At 44.1% G+C, this 19,639-nt stretch overlaps 1 protein-coding gene across 2 annotated transcripts in view; it reads left to right on the forward strand.

Annotated features, from left to right (window-relative positions):
• Positions 1 to 272: 272 nt before the first annotated feature.
• LOC143299843 (uncharacterized) overlaps positions 273 to 19,639 on the forward strand; it is a 108,132-nt gene continuing 88,765 nt past the window's right edge. For both annotated transcript variants that reach the window (XM_076613334.1, XM_076613333.1), the window contains exon 1: positions 273 to 684. The gene's annotated coding sequence lies outside the window, so the exon portion shown is untranslated. The remainder of the gene's footprint in view (positions 685 to 19,639) is intronic.

Below are 19,639 nucleotides of genomic sequence, written 5' to 3' on the forward strand. Positions count from 1 at the left end.
ACACAAACTCCACTTATCACTGTATTTAAATCCTCCCGCAGACTTTCCCCCCCACTCAAGGCAAAAGCGGCAGGGAACATTCCCGCCTCCAGCCTCGGTCACGTGACGGGAGCGACACCCGCTCATTCGCTGGGCCCGCCGCACGCGCAGCGCCATATAGAGAGATGATTGACAAGACAACGGTTCCCCCCTTTTAAACTGGAGGCTGGGAACCGCACGCAGTCTCCAAGCCAAGGACCCACCTCCTCATCAAAAGCAGCAGCAGCGGCAGCAGGCAGCCAGCAGCAAGGCACCCCCCCATAAAAAGACAGGCCCGGACACCGCAGCGACAAAAACCGAACAAGGAACCAGGGGTTCGCGCCGAAAAGGGAAGTCGTAGAATTTTAGTCCAAGTGCCAGCTTTTTCCCCAGCACTAACTTAAAGTTAAGGTTTTCGGAAACATTCCTCCCTCCCTCCCACTACTCCCCCATACACTGCGGCGCGGCTACCAGTCACAGCGCTGGTTTTCTTCCCCACCCCCACCCCCCAACGCCCCCCTTTTGAGAGCTGTCTTGGACACCCCCAGTCCTTCTCTCCATCCCAGGGGTACCAGTGGCAAGTTCTTCGTCCCCACTCAGACCCTTCGGCTTCCAGACTGAGGGCGTTGTGTTTCTCCTCCTCCTCAGCTTCCATCTCTGACGAAGGTGAGTTTTGGGTTACAAATATTCGGCGTCGATATATTTTTTTTTCTAGTTTCATTGATGTTTTGCTTTTGTCTCCCCCCTTTTGCTGTCTTTTTACTTGTTCAATATTGCTTTTATGTTTATTTATGTATTCGTTTTTATATTAATCAAGACGACTTGCTATAGCGCATATTCTTGGAGCTCCATACGCTTCACAACAGCGCGAAAAGCATCCACTGGATTAACATTGTGTGTGTGCTTTATTTCTTTCTCCTTTTTCTTTCCTTCTTCCAAATAGGCTGTGATTGCTGTGTACGGTACAATATGTTGTTTGGTTTAGTGTCAGATTTCACGGTTTAACTCTTTTTCGTTTCATTCTGGATGTATTTTTAATCACTTCGTTTCATAGGTCATCACTATGATTATTATCATTGTCATTTAGTATTCCTTTGTAGGAAATTTGATTCTAAAATTCCACAATTCAAAATGCGCATTTCAAGAAGTTCGGGCGCCCATTTGATTACTTGCTTTTCCTTTTTAGCCAGAGATGATTTCTTCTGTCAGCTGGACAACTTCATCTCACGCATTTCTGTCCTGTTCTCATCTTTCATATTCTCTCAACAGCGATTTTTTTTCAAGCTGCCCATGGTGTATACGGATTTGTCCAAACGCAGTGACGCCTCCTTGAGTATCTGAAGTGAAGTGAGCTCTCAACATCAATCTCTCTCCGTCTCTGTCTGTTTCTCTGTCTTTGTCTGTCTGTCTGTCTGTCTCTCTCTCTCTATGTTTGTGGTCAGCAACCGAAGTGGCTCAACAAATCTTGCCTGTACTGACAAAATGGGCAAACAAGGACGAACAGGAACACAAAATCATAGTCATCCATATCCTAGAGATGAAATTTTAAAAAAAATAGAAAAGAAGAAAGAAAGAAAGAAAGAATCGAATAGAAGTTACAGATTTGCATGAAAAGCAGTTTGAATCAAGACGGCAGCGAATAATTATGCTCGGAAACTACAAGGTTCATAAAAAAGTTAAGGACCACCTCAGAACTTCCAACAGTTTGCTCCTTGAGGGGGTACATAGTGAAATGATGCTGTTTGTATTTCAGGCAAACGGCGGTGTGCGGTATGCATAATCAGAGAAGCCGTCTTGCTTGCGCGTGCGTTTTCATTCTGCACAACGTAAAACCACTGCTAAACCCAACAACGATAGTTCCCCACGGACCGCTCGACTCTGGGACTGCGACCAGACGAACCCGCATGTGGCCGTGTTTGGTGGACTCGGAATGAGCGGCGTGGGAGTAATACCAATGAGACAATGCAGATGATGTGGCAAGGGGGAAAAAGTTTTTTTGTTTATAAACCACTGAATTATCGTAAATGTTTTGGCTGAAACATCCATTTTTCAAACTGCCCATGGTGGACATGTGTCTGAATGGCCGTTTGTATGCGTTTAGTTTTACTGACAAACTTGTGGTTGAAATTATGCAGCTGGCATCTCTCGATTATTTTGAAAACATTTCTTGAAAACATACCTGTTTTTATGAAGCGGTCTTTAACTCTCTTTTTTTCGTGATGTTTCAACAAATCAAGACGATCAGGAACCATTTTACGAGTTCTTTGTCGCCGATGACAGGAACGACATTTGCATCATAATTCCTCTGTCGACTTAGCCTGCACAGTGCAGAACAATTTACATACATCCTTTGTTTGAAGATTAAAAAAAACTAGAGAGATTTATATCATACTGATTTGGCTTTTATTCAGTCTTCTCTACCCTTAGAAAAAAGGCAGTTTTGGCAACAACAAAAAAATAGTCCCTAACAGGTTCCATCCATTAAATACAATTACGAACCATTGAGTCGTGGTTAGGAAAATACCGGTGTTGAATCGTTTTGACAGCAGCACAGCAGTCTATGCCATGCCGTGACGGATAATGAAACCCCGTCGTCAAAAACAACAATTTTGAAAATGTAACAGTGCTGAGGTAATATTGATGACACGCACGATGGTACAGCGATGATATCGATGACGATCATTACGTTTCTTTGATGAAAAAATGTTAACGTTCAAAATGAAAATGAAACTTTTGTCGTCGAGTTGCCTTTGCTGCTGCTGCTGCTGCAAACTTTATTTTATTTATTTTCCTCTTTTTCTGTGACAGTGAACAGAACGTCAGATGTGAATTCCCGAACGTGTTCCCACGTTGCTGTCTGAACGTAAAAAGCAGACAGTTTGTGCGATGTATGCGCAATATTCAGCCACTTGCATATTTTTTAGCCATCGAGGAAACCATGTATTTGTTCTGTGTTGTCCGTTACGTAGCATCAATCAGGATTAAAAGGCGATATGCCAGTCTTCAATGAAAGCTAGTTTGTGTTTGCACATTTCTTCTGTCGTTTCTGCTGTGTGCAAATGTCAAATGATCGGTATCAGGACAAGCCCGGAGCTTCCTTTCTTTGAGGAAGTGTCTGTGTCTGAGTTTGTTCCTTTCGTCTACCTGTTTCCTGGCTGAATCGGTAGCATTGGAGGCGTTGGCTTCGAGCTTATGTGCCTTGTAAATGGAGAGAGTTACCAGCCTTTATTGTTGTTGAATCCTTTACTCTCCCATCCTCATCGTCCTTTCATGTTCAGTCAACAATTATCTCGTTCTTAGTAGCTAGACTCTTGTTACAAATCCGACAACTCCCAAAGACAGCCAAAACCAACTTTCATACAACAGCGATCGATTTCTATCAGTGAACTATACACAATTATGTCCAAAAGTAAAAGTCCTGTTGTGAAATCGGCCGTGGACACGAACAAAATTCCGTTGCCCCTCTGCCCCTGCATTCGGTTGTCTATTTTCAAGCACGGGGAACTAGTGTACTACACATGCTACATTCCAAGACGTAGCAAAACGCAGTGCTTCATACTGCTTCGTGTGTTGGCAGCACGACTTATGTATATACAGGACATAGGAGCGGGTTTCTGCTGTTTACTACTAGCACGGGAAGCTACTACACATGCTACATCAATTAAAAACGTAGCAAAACGTAGCGTTTCCTACTGCTTCATGTACTGGCAGAACGACTTACGAAGGACAAGGCAGGAACCGGTTTTCCTACATGGCAGATCTGATGGGAAACCGATGTCCTTGACCGCTCTTGCTGGAGGATGCTGTGCGCTAGTGGCATAAAGACAAGGGTACGCTGGCCATTAAGGAGAAGCGTGAGCGAAGGAAGCAGGGCTCAACTTCTGGAGACGTTTTCCCTTGCAACACCTGTGGGAAGTGCTGCGCATCCAGAATCGGCCTCTTCTCCCACATGACGACACACACCGACAGATAAGCCTGCCTACCTACTCATCCGTCGGTCCGACGGGAGATTCCATCACCTCTGATGGCTACAGAATGGAAGTGGAAGACAGAAATAAAACAATATCAAAAACATTTCCCCCCAACCCCCTCCCATAGGACTGGGGGATGGGGCAAGAAAATAAATGACCGAGGAAGGGAGTGATGAGGGACAGGGGATGAATGAGTCATGTCCTGCCCCAAGAGAACAGATCGGAACAGAACAGGATGGCAATGTCATGCCAGGACAAATTATTGTGGAACAGCTTAACTATTTCCGCCCGCCACAATCGTCTCCCCCCTCCCCCCGCCCTTCCCCCATCTCTCTCTCTCTCTCTCTCTCTCTCTCTCTCTCTCAACCCAGCGGCAGGTATGTAAGTCGGCCAATGTGCTAATATCTCCACCGTTGGAAAATAAAGATTCATTCATGCATTCATTCATTCATTCATCCATTCATTCATTCATTCATTCATTCTCTCTCTCTCTCTCTCTCTCTCTCTCTCTCACCTTGTCTCACTCTCCCCCTCCCTCACTTTCCCTATCTCTCGCTACAAACAGATACAAGTTGCGTGGTTAGATAGGTAAGACATTTCCTTCTGAAGACAAGATTGGAATCTGTTGCATTAATGGATGAATGAACGGAATTATTATGCGCTGGATGGCCTGTTGGTTGCCATAATTTTTCTTCCAGGAAAGAATTATTTTATTTTGTTTCAATATTTGCTTTCACCATTTTCGTCCGTTTAATTCTAATGTTTTGTGATGCAATGAAAGTATGTTGACGCATTCACCTATGTCGAAAGGACCTCAAGGCCAATGACATTAACTCACTCAGTATGGCCAGTCCTCTCTTCTCATCTACACAGACCCCTCGGATGTCCAGTGGGTGTCTTAATGACCCAACCTTTAGCTTCCGTCGTAAGAATTGTGGTATTCTTTGTCAACATTCACCTCTTCAGTATAAGAGCCTTCCGCTTGTAATATTTTGATGATGGTAATTGAGGTGAAACGCTGTTAACGTCGTCTCTTTCGCCGTTCGTATGGAGAGAGTTAAAGTGTCAAAGCGTCTCTCTCTCTCTCTTTCTCCTTTTCATATAGCCTTTTAACCATGAGATTGATGGCTATGTCGTTGGCTGGACTACAAACAACACGATCACATATCCCCTGTCTACAAACGAAAGAAAGGAGCAATTAGAAAGAAAACGGCAAGGGGTGGGGGGGTATAGGTTTCAATCCATCAGTCTGTGACACCGCAATGGACTCAAGCCTTACAGTTCTGACCTGCCTGAAAACTTAACCCTTTCACCGCCAGTCAATTTAGAGTACAAAATTCCCTTGTGGCATAAACACAGTAAAGACAGGGGCTAAGAATAGCTAGCTGGATTCCCCCTCCGGTGTATAGAAAATATGGCCTATCCTACCACCGAACATTAAGAGCATTAGGTTCATGGATAACAGACCAATGAATGGTCACCTTTCAGTGGCATGGGTCCTCTACCACGCCTGCGCATAAATGCGAGCTAGGCGGTGAAAGGGTTAAACAACCCAGTGAAACACCGACACTTCAGTCGAGTCTGGTAGACTTGAGGTAAATATTTGGTTCATCCGTTCCATAACAAAACAAACTTGTGTTGATCACGAGAAAGCGATCAATGAGACGGTTTCAGCGGGCCCGCTTGTACTCTCGAGTTCAAATCATTGAATGGTGTTATGAATGATTGAATGAATGAATGATATGGATACTTATATAGCGCCTATCCTCGATCGGAGACCAGGCTTTCAAAGCGCTTTACAAACCCAGGGTCATTTCCACAACAGGCTGCCTACCTGGGCAGAGCCGACTGACGGCTGCCATTGTGGCGCTCATCATTCATTTCCTGTGTCATTCAATCAGTGTTATTTGTCCTTTGATTTGCGGAAGCCTTCTTGTGATACGACATTATACAGTGTCGAGATCTGTGGGAGCGAGCGGGACAGGAACCAGTGGCCAAGCAGATACTGCGGAGGAAGTGGGGCTGGATCGGACACACCCTCAGGAAGCCAGCGTCCAGCATCACACGCCAAGCCCTGACCTGGCACCCGCAGGGAAAGAGGAAGAGAGGCCGGCCTCGCAACAGCTGGAGGCGAGATACCGAGGCAGAGCTGAAGCAGCAAGGGACTAACTGGACTGGAATGGCCAGAACAGCCCAGAAGAGAGTGCGATGGCGAGGGGTCGTCGATGGCCTATGCTCCACCAGGAGCGATGGGCAAAATGAATGAATGAGTGAGATTTTTAGGGGTGGTTGTTGGTGGTGGTGTTTTTTTTTTGTTTGTTTGTTTTTTTAAAGCTCAAGGTTTTAGATGCTGCTGACGATTTCACTGAGGGCATCACCGTCTTTCCTGTACGTCTGTCTGTCTGTCCGTTTTATTATTATTTTTTTTAAACCCTCTCCTACTATCCTATAAGGCGCTGAGGCAGGATCGGCCAGGCGTTGAACTTCTGAAGCAGTGTTCACCAGTGATCAAGGCTCAGGGCCCCGTTCTCGGCATGGTGTTGTGTCTTTTAGAAAGGCACTTTAGTCATTCGAATGAGACGATAAACCGAGGTCCCGTGTGCAGCATGCAATTAGCGCACCTAAAGGAACCCACGGCAACAAAAGGGTTGTGTAGAAAAATCCACTTCGATAGGAAAAGCAATTTTTTTTTTAAACCTGCACGCAGGGGGGGAAAAAAGGTAACGTTAGCGACGCGCTCTCCCTGGGAAGAGCAGCCCGAATTTCACACAGAGAAATCTGTTGTGATAAAAAGAACTATAAATACAAATAAAAAATACCCCAAGTTTCTTCAGTCCACCAAGGTGTGATCGGGTAGTGAACTTGAGTTAGGGAAGGTTGTTAGAAGGGCGACAGGAGAGAATTAGGCCCCGCCTTCCTATGCCGAGCCTCAGACACAATGGATATGAGTTCACAACCCTGATGGGCCCTAAAAGGCTGTATGAACTTTAATCTTTTTTTTTTCAACCTATAACAACATCGTTCTTTCTTTTCTTATTGTCTCCGTCTTCATCTTCCTTTCCCTGTGTGTGTGTGTCTGTGTGTGTGTGGATACGTGAATGCGTAACCGTGTGGGGAGCCGATGAGAGGTGGGTGTGCCATGATCTCCAAGAGGTTTAATGTTCTTTGATTTTTCCTTGATACACATACTCTTTGATTGGCGTTTATAACATGTTTCCATCAGCCTTCCTTCTGGTTCATAGGATCACGTTGTGTAACCTCTCGTTGAACTGTTTTCGTCCCATTTCCCGTCGATGGAGGAGGAAGGTGGCCAAATTGTCAAGACGCTTGTCTGTCAATACAGTGTCCGTGAGGGTCTGAGTTCGAATCCCGCTTTCACCCTTTCTTCTAGGTATGACAGGAAAATCAAACTGAGCATCTGGTCATTCAGATGAGACAAGAAACCGAGGTCCCGTGGGCAGCACGCGCTTGACGCACTGAAAAACGAACCCATGACAACATAAAAAGTGTTGTCCTCTGGTAAAATTATTTTAAGGAATCCACTCTGACAAGCAAACAAACATACGTACATTCACCCAGGGCCTGATTAAGCGTGTTGGGAGTTATGCTGCTGACAGGCATCTGCCGAGAAGATGTGCTGTAATGTACATGGATTTGTCCGAAGACAGTGACTCCTCTTTGAGAAACTGAAACTGTCGATAGAGACTTTTTTTTTCTATGTGAAATCCGGGCTGCACCACCACCTTCCCTCATTCTCCTTCTGTTTGCGGAGATGTTTGCTGCCTGTCACGGTGGATCTGAGAGGAAAGTTCTGGCAGTGATGACTACTTTATTCCCGCAGAGCCTTTAACTCGTGACACATGACAGCTGTTCAAGAACCCTGTGTAAAAACCGCGCCTGTCATTCCAAACCAAAGACCTGTTAGTACGTACATATTGCTGACTACAGTGCATATAGTTCCTACGTGGGAAAAGGGGTGGGGGGCACCATTTTCAAGATGAACCGGAAATGGACGCCAAGAGAATCGAGGACAATAGTATCAAGGGAGGACAAAACTCACATGGATGAAACTCCGCCTTCAAAAATAAGTGGTGAGCGCTAGTTTCGGCAGTGGCTTCTGTAACAACAGCTGTAGCAGCAACAGCATCAACAACACAACAAAATCGAAAGCTGTCTCGTGGACACGTATGTCCTCGAGCCATCGACTGACATGCGCTGATGCGAATATACACATTCATAAACGCGCGCACGCGGAATCGAATAAAAACGGAGGCGACATTTACAGGGACTGGAAGCAGAATCATCATCTTCTCCCGAAAACGGAGTACGACTGCCAATGTGGCGGGGTTAGAAACGGTGATACACGAGAAAGCCCCACCGTGTAAACGGGTAAACGTGGGAATTGCAGCAGCAGCAGCAGCAGCAGAAGAAGAAGAACTCAAGGGAAAGAAGAAAAAGAAAAAGAAGATTATCTCAAGAAACAAAATGTCGATAAAGGTTTCTCGTGGTCAATCCTGGAACGCCATGCATTTGATGACCGCTTATCATGGTTATCTTCAAGACAAAAATGTAATGGAAATTAACCTTGCATATTATATTATACATCTATATTCCTCACCTCTGTCTGTCTGTCTGTCTGTCTGTCTGTGTCTGTCTGTCTGTCTCTCTCTCTCTCTCTCTCTCTCTCTCTCTCTCCAATACTTATCCAAGCATATGCAAAATTTAAGGCTTCCCATATTACCCCACTTACTTCAAAATGTCAACAGCTCTGTGTCAAGAGATGTAGCAATGTTTATTTTTAATGCGTTAAAACAGGGAGCATAAAGCGCCCAGTCTTAGATGAAAAGACATGTTTCTAAATTACCATCAGCTTTTTATTTAGTTTTGATATATTAACAGTTATTCTTTCTAATATTTTGTTATTCATCCAACTCAAGGTTTGGTTTTCATATGTGTGTGTGCATAACACGTGCATTCATATGTATACAGGTCGGTGGCCTTACATTAAAAGTTCCCTGGCGGAGACCCTTAAGAGTTTGATTTTTTTTTCAGATTTCCTTCTGAACCAGTGTCTGGTTTTTTTTATTTGGCTTCAACAGTTCTGAGTTCTCTCTGTCTGTCCTACTTTACTTTTCTACACTCCAATCCGTTGCAGCTTTTGCTTATTTTCTTTCCTTCTTCCGTCTTTCTAGACTTCCGTCTTCTCGTTTCTTATATGTCCTTTGTACCTTTTTCTCGATCTCCTTTTCATTTTCCCTTTCGTATAATTCAATTCTTTTTCTTTCCATTCATTTTGTCCACATATTCCTTTCATGTATTTTTGTTTACATTCTTTTTGTTTCTTCTGTCAAATGTCTTCTTTTTCTTGCCTTTTAATGTGGTTTTTTTTATCTTCAGTTTCTTTTCTTAGACATATTTATTAATGTTTCAACTTTTCTGTTTGTTTGTTTGTTTTCCTTAACTTCTTACTTTCATTTCATTCGACTGTCATCTTCTTTTCCTCCTAACCTCCCTCCCTTACCTCACCGTCCTTGTCTCTCTATATCTCTGTCTGTCTCTGTCTCTCCCTTTCGCTCTCTCTCTCTCTCACGCACACACATGCACGCACGCACGCACGCATGCACTCGCACTCGCACGATGCTCAGAACGATATGAGCGAAAGAAACTTCCCCTGAAGGAGACCCTGAAGAGATCTAGTTTTTACTTTGAGATTTCCTCTTGAACCAGTGTCGGTTTTTATTCGGCGTCAAGAGTTGGTTGGGTTTGGGGTTTGTGTTTTTTTGGTTTTTTTTAGGGGAGTGTGTGTGTGTGTGGGGGGGGGGGGTGGTTTTGTTTGTTTTTTTGTTTTTTTATGTTGGACTGTGATGTCACATTGTCTGGAAAAGGGAGGAAATGGCAAATTTAAAGCAAGCGACCGAATACACGAAGACGTTACCCAAGAAGCGAACGTATCAAGGGAAATGTCCTTCTGTTTCGTGCATGCGTCTCTTCCGTTTCTGCCTCTGGATTAATGTTTCTGCGTTTGTGTCTGTTTCTCCTCTGTGTGTGTGTGTGTGTGTGTGTGTGTGTGTGTGTGTGTGTGTGTGTGTGTGTGTGTGTGACAGAAAGAAAGGGAAACACCCGAAGAAAAAGATTATATATATATATATATATATATATATATAGAGAGAGAGAGAGAGAGAGAGAGAGAGAGAGATTCGGATGATTTCTTCATAAAGGCCATTGCCCCTCGTGGAGGGGTGCAGTATACAACAATGATTGTTTCGCCTTGTGCACTTGCATGTTTAATAATGTTGTATACTGAGAGGAGTGCAGTATACAACATTATTATACAACATTATTAAACATGCAAGTGCACGAGGCGAAACAATCATCAAAGGAATTATGATAACATAATTGTCACGGATTTCACTGCGACACTCACGTGCATTTGCAGTGTTGCTTGTAGCGTTCAAAACCGGTGTCACATTACATTGCGCTCCTACCAGCTCAACGGGGACAGAGTCAAAATCACCATATCTAAAACGGTCTTCATGAAAAGAGCGGCCAGCTTCCAGTCTTAGTTCAATTAACTTCCCCTCCCCGTTTACAGTGTATTTCTTGCTCTCAGTGACAAGATGGTCGAAAACCATTGTTGCTCTTTTGTTTTCACTTTTAGCTTTCTTCAAATGAGGAGTCAAAGTACGTCTAATTTCGCGCACTCTGAACGAAAAGTCCTCCCCAGTGAAGATACCAGTGCCCCTCAATTTCCCCTTAAAGTACCCTCAACTTATCTTGGAAAAGGGTGCAATAGCCAATCACTTGTGAGATGGGGTTACTGTTCAGTCGCTGCAGCCTGTCGAAGGGGACGTCTGACGCCAGCTCCAAGGTGGCGGTCATGAGGTCTTGTACTCTGGCCTCCAGGTCCTCTGCAGTTCCGTTGCTGGGTCTCTGCAGTCCGTGGATGATCACATTGTTGCGTTTTGAACGGCATTCGAGATCATCTGCTTTCTTCTCAATATCTTCCATTCTCTTCTCCAAGTCTGAGTTTTTGTTTCTTTAGTTCTGTGTTTTCGCTACGTAATGACGCACACTCTTCTTTGAGACCCTGAACGTCGTCATGTAGCTTAGCGTGGTCCTCTCGCATACTTCTGATGTCCTCTTTCATCTCGTCGAACGTGGTGTTCAAGGACTGCAGCATGGACACCACGTAACTGAGGGAATCGTCTTTACTCTGGGATGCAGCCGTTGATGCAGTTGTAGACGTGTCAGTGCTGGCACGGGGGGACTCTGAGGACTGGGATTCAAGCTGGGTCTGCCACATTGACGCAGCAGCAAACTGCCCCAGTACAAAAATGACAGGAGCAAACCACAGGTTGCACCGCCCATCATGTTTCTCGTTCGAAGTCCAGGTTTTCTATTTTTAGACCTTGATCGCTTCGACATGAAAACAATGAAAAAGAAACACAAAACGTCCACATCTCTGCCTGGAATCCAGTCTTTCAGAAGGCATGATGTCTTACCTTCCTGTCTGCCAAGGATGAAGGCACAGGGAAGCCTGTAGCAGACGTACTGATGTGATTTAACAGGAGGTCGTTTCACTTGTTGCATGCAGGTTCGCCGTTCGTACCGAGCCCCCGAGAGAGAGAGAGAGAGAGAGAGAGAGAGAGGGTAGAGGTTGAGGGGAAGAGGGGCAGAGAGGGAGAGAGAAGAACGCGCACCCATGTATTAAAAGGGTGCACACGCACGTGTTAAGAAAATCACCCTAAGTGCGTGCGCGCGCGTTTCATGCCTGTCTCCTCGATGTCAAAACATTGAGTTGTCCTTTCAGCCCTTTCTTAACTTTGTTTCCATCAGGATTTCCTTCTCGCTTCTTTCCTCTTTTCTTTTCTTTCTTTTCTTTCATCGTAATGTATAGATTTACTTCTTGTGGTCCATTATGAAGCTTACGAAATGTCAAACACGTCAGGATATCCCTTCTTCTTCCGCAACTCGAAATCAAAAAGTGTATATGCGTTCACATTTTCCTTGGCACGCTTGCTGGCCAAATGGGCATGTTCATTTTGCAGTTTTCGTTCTCTTTTTTAAATAGTTATTTAGGATTCATATTCATCGTTTGATAAATAGATGGATAGATAAATAAATGAATAAAGGTTTGATGCAGCCCTCGTTGTTATTTCAACAACAAGCAAACAGCGGTGATGAAAAGATGGATGCTTTGCGGCATGGCGTGTTTTGGACAGGGAAGCGTTGGAGGCTTATTTTTATACCGAGTTTTGCGTCCATTTTCTTCTCCAGCGGAACTCTGAATGAAAAGTGTCTGCATGCAGCTTTAAAAAAGAAAAAAAAGAAATCATATTTCCTATTTTGAAAAGAAGAATTCTAAAGGGTTGTTCTTGATGATATGATTCTTTCGTTAGCTTCCTTGATGTATCTCGTTTATTTTGTTTAGTATTCGTAAGGGTGCATACACCTCTATAATCTAGTGAGAGAGAGACAGAGAGAGAGAGAGAGAGAGTGCAATGGCTGGCTCTTCAAGCAACAGTACACACACGCAAGGCACACACACACACACACACACACACACACACACACACACACGCACGCACGCACGCACGCACACACGCACGCACACATAGACACAGGTACATGTGCCTATCAGAGTGGATTTCGTCTACAAAATGTTACCAGAGAGCAACACAGTTATTGCTTTGGGTTCTTTTTCAGTGCGCCAAGTCAGTACTGCACACGGGACCTCAGTTACGTCCCATCCGAATAACTAGACGCTCACTTTGATTTTCCAGTCAAACTCAAGGAAAAGGGCGAGACCGGGATTCGAACCCAGACCCTCACGGACACTTTACTGCCAGAGGAGCGTCAGCCATTCTGCCACCTTCTTCCTGGAACTTAACGGGAGGTAAAAGGTCTACAGTATAGAAAAAGAAGAAAAAAGAAAGAAAAAACCGCAGTAAAACTTCCACTCATATAATGAAATTTTCCATGTTTTATGCACAATTTAAGTTGTATATCATATCCAAAACGGGCAAATTTCCGTAGGATCCAACAAGATGGTATGTTCTGATATCCATAAAAGGCATGCTTGAAAGCCAAAACTCCTGATAACGACCACACAAAGTTCTGCACTTTACGAGCTCAGTTTAACTCACTCAGTACGGCCAGTCCTCTCTTCTCCTCTACACAGACCCCTCGGATGTCCAGTGGGTGTCTGAATGACCCAACCTTTAGCTCCCGTCGTCAGAATTGTGGTATTCTTTGTCAACATTCACCTCTTCAGTATAAGAGCCTTCCTCTTGCAATATTTTGATGATGGTAACTGGGGTGAAACGCTGTTAACGTCGTCTCTTTCGCCGTTCGTATGGAAAGAGTTAAAATGCTACTCAACAACGACTGTCAAGTCAGATTTTGAATGACAGCTCGCAGACCACTGGTAGTAATTCGCACTGAAACGCTTAGACCCCCAGTTCCAACATACTGCTTCCAGTATAATGATGATGGAGTCTCCCGTCGGACCGACGGCTGAGTAGGCAGGCAGTCTTATCTGTCGGTGTGAGCCTGGTTGCCTGACCAGCACAGGTGACTTTTTTTTTTTTTAGTGAAGAGGAGTTGTGCAGTCCCTTCCCCACTCTCTCGCCTACCGACGCTCAGAGTCCCGCAGGTGCAGATACTGCCACGTGTAGAACAACCTCGGCAGATGCAGGTTTTTTTCTTCGGAGTGTCGTCTCCTAGGACGACTTCCAGCCAAGGATAAGAGCTCTCCCCCCTGCCCTTTGGTCATCTTCTTCCGCCTTCACAGCCGTTGGGAAAGGTTTCCTCCTCCGCCTGGTCCGTCGTTGAGCGACTTCACATGCGGCAGGTAGTACTGGGTTACATGGTACCAGTAGCAAGGGCTATGCCCCTGACCTGACATTCCAGTATAATACACTCTCTTAAATAACGTCAGCGCAAATGAAGCCCGTGGTCCCAGTTTCGTGGTCCCAGTTTCGCGGAACCGGAAACGCAGACGGTCCCCGCTGAAGCGAACCACAAACGGAAACGTAATTCGCAATTCCCCCCCCCCCCCCCCCCACTCCCCCTCCGGGAAAAAAAAAATTACATCTCAGCCGCACCAGTAAGCTAATTTTATTCATTTGATTATGTTGTTTCGTTTGAGAGTTGCTTGTGCCAACAAGCGTTGTCCTTTGTACTTTTCTGTTTCCGCGGTGTCCCCACGATTGCTTACGCGTCGCTTCACACCTCTCTTAACCCTTTTACCGCCAAGCTGGCATTGATGCACAGGCGTGGTAGAGGACCCATGTCACTGAAAAAGGTGATCATTCATTGGTCTGTTATCCATGAACCTACTGCTCTTAATGTTCGGTGGTAGGATAAGGCCATATCTTTCTATACATCGCAGAGGGGAATCCCCAGCTATTCTTAGTCACTGTATTTTCTGTGTTTATACCACAAGGGAATGCTGTACTCTAAATTGACTGGCGGTGAAAGGGTTAACTCAGCAGGGAGGAAGTGGGAAAGTTAGGTGAATTGGTCATAGCATGCATCCACGGTCAGAGGTATTCCCTAGAATAGAATAGAATAGAATATGTCTTTATCACCAAGTGTACCGGGGTCACAAGGAATATTGGGGGGGGGGGGGGGGGGGGGGGGGAGTAGTACATAACAAGATACGAATATAAATCGAAAATCATACACAAACACAGACACAGTAGAAATAAGATACATACAAGTGCTTAACAAAAAAAAACCAAAACAACTTGTGCATACTCACGCATGCACGCACTGCACACACACACACACACACACACACACACACACACGCACACGCACACACACACGCACGCACGCACACGCACACACACACGCACACACACACGCACGCACGCACACACACACACACACACACACACACACATACGTTTGAACAGAAGCTGCGTCTTACATGTGGATGGATGTCTGGGTGATCAAAGTGCAGAGTACAAATACAGCACTAAACACACGCCCGTCCAGTGTATCAAGGCGAGCATCACCAATGACAACAGGGCTTCCAGAAATGAATCGCCGGTGCTTTTTTTTATTATTTGTGAGGAAAAATGCTGGGGGGATGTTAACGTTGCCGCTGCCTTCGTGCCCAAATATGACATCGTTTTCATGAACAGAGGTGCCCTAACGATGATCTGTACTCTTGATCGATTATATGTTCCCTCATTGCTACGACCATTCCTACTGTCTGCACCCTGCGACTGCAATCTACCTGTATCTATCTATCTATCTGTCTATCTATCTGTCTATCTATCTACCTTCCTACCTATCTATCTACCTACCCATTTATCTATCTATCTACCTACCTATTTATCTATCTATCTACTTATCTATCTATTTATCTGTCTATCTACCTGTCTATCTATCTACCTATCTATCTATCTATATATATATCTACATATCTATCTACCTATTTATCTATCTATCTACCTATACCTATCTATCTCTCTATCTATCTACCTGTCTGTCTACCTATCTTCTTTTTACTTTGAAAACGGTTTGGAGACAAAGATACTATTGACATCTGGCGGGGTTTTACCAAATATACGAATTTGTCTTAAAAAAAAAATAATAATAATAAAAAAATAAATTAAAAAAAACAAATAAATTGTTTCAACAGCGAACGGTGAATTTTTCTTTATGAAAAAAAAAAAGAAGTCAAAACCGCTTCAACTGAAACCAGTCTATCAGCCATGTTTATGTGAAGATCATTATTCACACCAACCATTCTGTTTCACGGTCACTGTCCCTTTAAGCCATACCGTACGCAAATCAGACACAGAAACAAAAAACGGACGAAGGTGGAAAAGCAAACACAAAACGGAGGATGCGATTTTTTTTCTTTTTTCAACAACCCAAGGAATCTGTCCTCTTGGAGAAGTTGTGGGAAATCGGGCCAAGTTGCCGCGGGCCAAGTATGAAAATCGGCCAATCAACTGTAATGGTCAGAGCGAGGCAGAACCTGTGCAAGGAGCCTGCCATGGTGCATTACGGGCAACCAAAGTAGCAGTTTTGAATCCCCCACCGTGAAAGGTTGTCGAAAAAGACCTCACCAATCTGTGTTGAGATAATTTCAACTGTCGCGTTCGCAACGCTGTCATGGCGATCAAACTTAAGCTGGAGTGAAAGCGGAGTGATGGCCTAGAGGTAACGCGTCCGCCTAGGAAGCGAGAGAACCTGAGCGCGCTGGTTCGATTCACGGCTCAGCCGCCGATATTTTCTTCCCCCTACACTAGACCTAGAGTGGTGGTCTGGACGCTAGTCATTCGGATGAGACGATAGACCGAGGTCCCGTGTGCAGCATGCAATTAGCGCACGTAAAAGAACCCACGGCAACAAAAGGGTTGTTCAGGGCAAAATTCTGTAGAAAAATCCACTTCGATAGGGAAAACAAATAAAATTACACGCAGGAAAAAATACCAAAAAAATTGGGTGGCGCTGTGGTGTAGCGAAGCACTCTCCCTGGGGTGAGCAGCCCGAATTTCACACAGAGAAATCTGTTGTGATAAAAAAAAAAGAAATACAAACACATACAAACGTGGGAACTATGTCTTCTCTGGTGCCTCTTCCTTCGTGGGCGAGGCACTGCTTTTTCTCTGCTGTAAAAGGGTTGCAATGAAAAGCGTGGGACAGCGCTGACCGGGCGGTATCCATTTCGGAGTAAGAGATTTAATGTTGTGTGGTTCTCCACGTGTCTTACCAAAGTAGTCAACAATTGGAGATTTTGACTCACTTGTGTAAACAAAGTGAGTCTATGTTTTAACCCGGTGTTCGGTTGTCTGTGTGTGTGTGTGTGTGTGTGTGTGTGTGTGTGTGTGTGTGTGTGTGTGTGTGTGTGTGTGTGTGTGTGTGTGTGTGTGTGTGTGTCCGTGGTAAACTTTAACACTGACATTTTCTCTGCAAATACTTTGTCAGTTGACACCAAATTTGGCATAAAAATAGGAAAAATTCAGTTCTTTCCAGTCATCTTGTTTAAAACAATATTGCACCTCTGGGATCGGCACAAAAATATAAATAAGCCTAATTATATGCAAACTGCATTTACTGTTATATTTATATTTTTTGTATTCTCTAAACTTGGCACTTTGACCTCTTATTCTGACACAACAACAAGAGGAGTCATTATTATCATTTTTTGTTCAAACAAGAACTTCTTTTGCTAAGCATGGAATTTTTATTTATTTTGCAAACGTTTTGGTGCAGATAGTAAAAAAGGGAAATTACTCTGTAATTAATGCTAGGGGACTTAATTTGTCACAAGTGAGTCTTGAAGGCCTTGCCTCTCTTGTTATCTATGTACTTGAGTGCAGTCTCTTGTGAATGAAAATTGTGACCATTGTGAGCTAGTTGTTTTTGTTGTTGTCGTTGTTGTTGGTTTGTTTGTTGTTGTTTTTTCCCACGAATGCCAAGTATATGACGACTAATTATATCCCCCCAACCCCCTTTACTTTCAAGATCATGAGAAAAAAATCGTAGATACTTCAATACCTAGATGTTTCAGCTCACCTTTAATAGTGTTCAGTTCATTCACAGCAGAGGTAAAGTACGGTTTGATTCAAGTGAATTTATAAGATTCTGGGAAAGGTATATTACTTGTTTTGAGTAGAACAAAAATGTTTATTAATACGGAAGTGTTTTCGACTCACTTGTTTTGAACAGAACAACATATGGAAGTGTTTTGAACTTCGGAACTTTTTTTTTAAATGTTGGTTTGTTTTGCACAACAACTGGTTCGTGTGAAAACGAACCACTTTATTTCGTTGGTTCATTTTTTTTTAAATGATCACTTCACTCGGAATATCAGCTGTGCAGGTGGTTTTTATTTCAACAATATCCTCTTCTCCAAAAAAAAAAGAGAGGAAAACATACAGAAGCTATGGAAATTAAAAACGTACATCTCTGCACTCACTACCTCGGCGTAGTTGTCTTCTGTGAGTATTTCCTCCCCACTTAAATTTTGCAAACACCCCTCCCCCCTACACCTTGGGGGGGTGGGGGGGGGGGAGTTAAAAAGAAATATCTGCGTAAGTCGAGAATCGAACCGAACATCTCTCACTTCTTCAGCGGATATCCTTAACCACTTGGCCACCACTCCACTGATTTTGATCAGAAACTGAAAAATGTGTTGCTGGCGCGCGTGCGCGCGCGCGTGTGTGTGTGTGTGTGTGTGTGTGTGTGTGTGTGGCTGTTTTTGTGTGCTTCCTCTCTGTCTACGTCTTCGCCTGCCTGCTAGTAGTTTTTATTTATCTATTTTTTTATCAGAATATTCTTGTTCTCAGTCTGTTTCTTTCTCACTTGTTCTTCCGCATTCTTTGGCTGCAAGCTCCAATGTTCGTTACGAGTGTCTACAAGTGGTATTTGCGCGTTTAGAGCAGGGTGTTTTTGAAAAAATAGCAATCAAAAACGTATATTTTTATTTCAGGTTTTGAGGATTTTTTTTTAATGTTCTATTTTTTTGCTTTTCATGTATGCACTTTGAGCAAAGAATGTCTTTAAATGGTGTTTTTCTTTCATCTGCTTAGTAAATGTGGTATCGCTTATTTCATGCATTTGTCCCAAGGCAGTGACGCCGAGTTGAGAAACTAAAACTGAAACTAAATTTTCTTTTAGGTTTTTGCTACCTTTACAAGACCAACGATCGGCTTATCACTGAATGATTAGCTTACAGCTGGGCCAACAGTAAAGTAAGAGCTGTACGATCAATGGGTTTTTTTTTCCGCTGCGATGGGAAGTCATTTACCTTGGGGGATAGTTGGCCTTTTGGAACCATCCCAATGCCGACTCTCCTAAAACCCTCTTGGCCGAGAGAGTGGGGATGTAACTTGGGCATGCAAGACACTCTCCACTGTAATCAACTGCTAGCCCAGACAGCCGGGACAGAAGCTCCCTCCTCTGCTGTTCTGGCGGTCATTGTCGGACACGACTGACTGTCATTCATATGAGAGGTACAAGCCCGGAATACCATCTTCGCTGATGTGCTCAATGGGAATGTCATCGGTGGACTTGTTTTCTTGGTGCATTTTTATTCGTTTTATTTTCATGCACATAACGTGTTAGTTTTGAATAGTGTTGTTACTAACCTTGCTTAGGCCCTTCGCTCCCTGTGGAGCATAGGCCATCAACGACTTTTCTCCACTGAACTCGACTCTGGGCCGTCCTTTCTGCATCCCTCCAGCTGGATCCCAGCCTCTTTAGCTCTGCCTCAGTGTCCTGCCTCCAGCTGTTCCTGGGCCGTCCTCTCTTCCTTCTCCGCCTGGGGGTTCCAGGTCAGGGCCTGGTGTGTAGTGCTGGATGGCGATTTCTTCAAGGCATGGCCACTCCATCCCTACTTTCGTCTCATGATCAGTTTCTCTACTGGTTCCTGTTCCCCTCTTTGCCATATAGTGTTCTGCACCGATTCAAATCTACCGACTTGGTGGCTTTGAGCAGAATTTAAAAATAAAATTAAAAAAAACAGTCACAAGACTGCCATGCGTTGGCCCTCGCAGTTTACTGGACGTCAGACAACGGATGATGAACGGTGTTTGACCAATAACGTAACAAGCAGTTAAATGCAAACAAAATCAGAACAAGCAGATGGCCATGTAAAAGTGGACCGTCTGAAGACGATTTTC

Source organism: Babylonia areolata, chromosome 25 (assembly GCF_041734735.1).
Source record: "Babylonia areolata isolate BAREFJ2019XMU chromosome 25, ASM4173473v1, whole genome shotgun sequence".
NCBI classification, from domain to species: domain Eukaryota; kingdom Metazoa; phylum Mollusca; class Gastropoda; order Neogastropoda; family Buccinidae; genus Babylonia; species Babylonia areolata.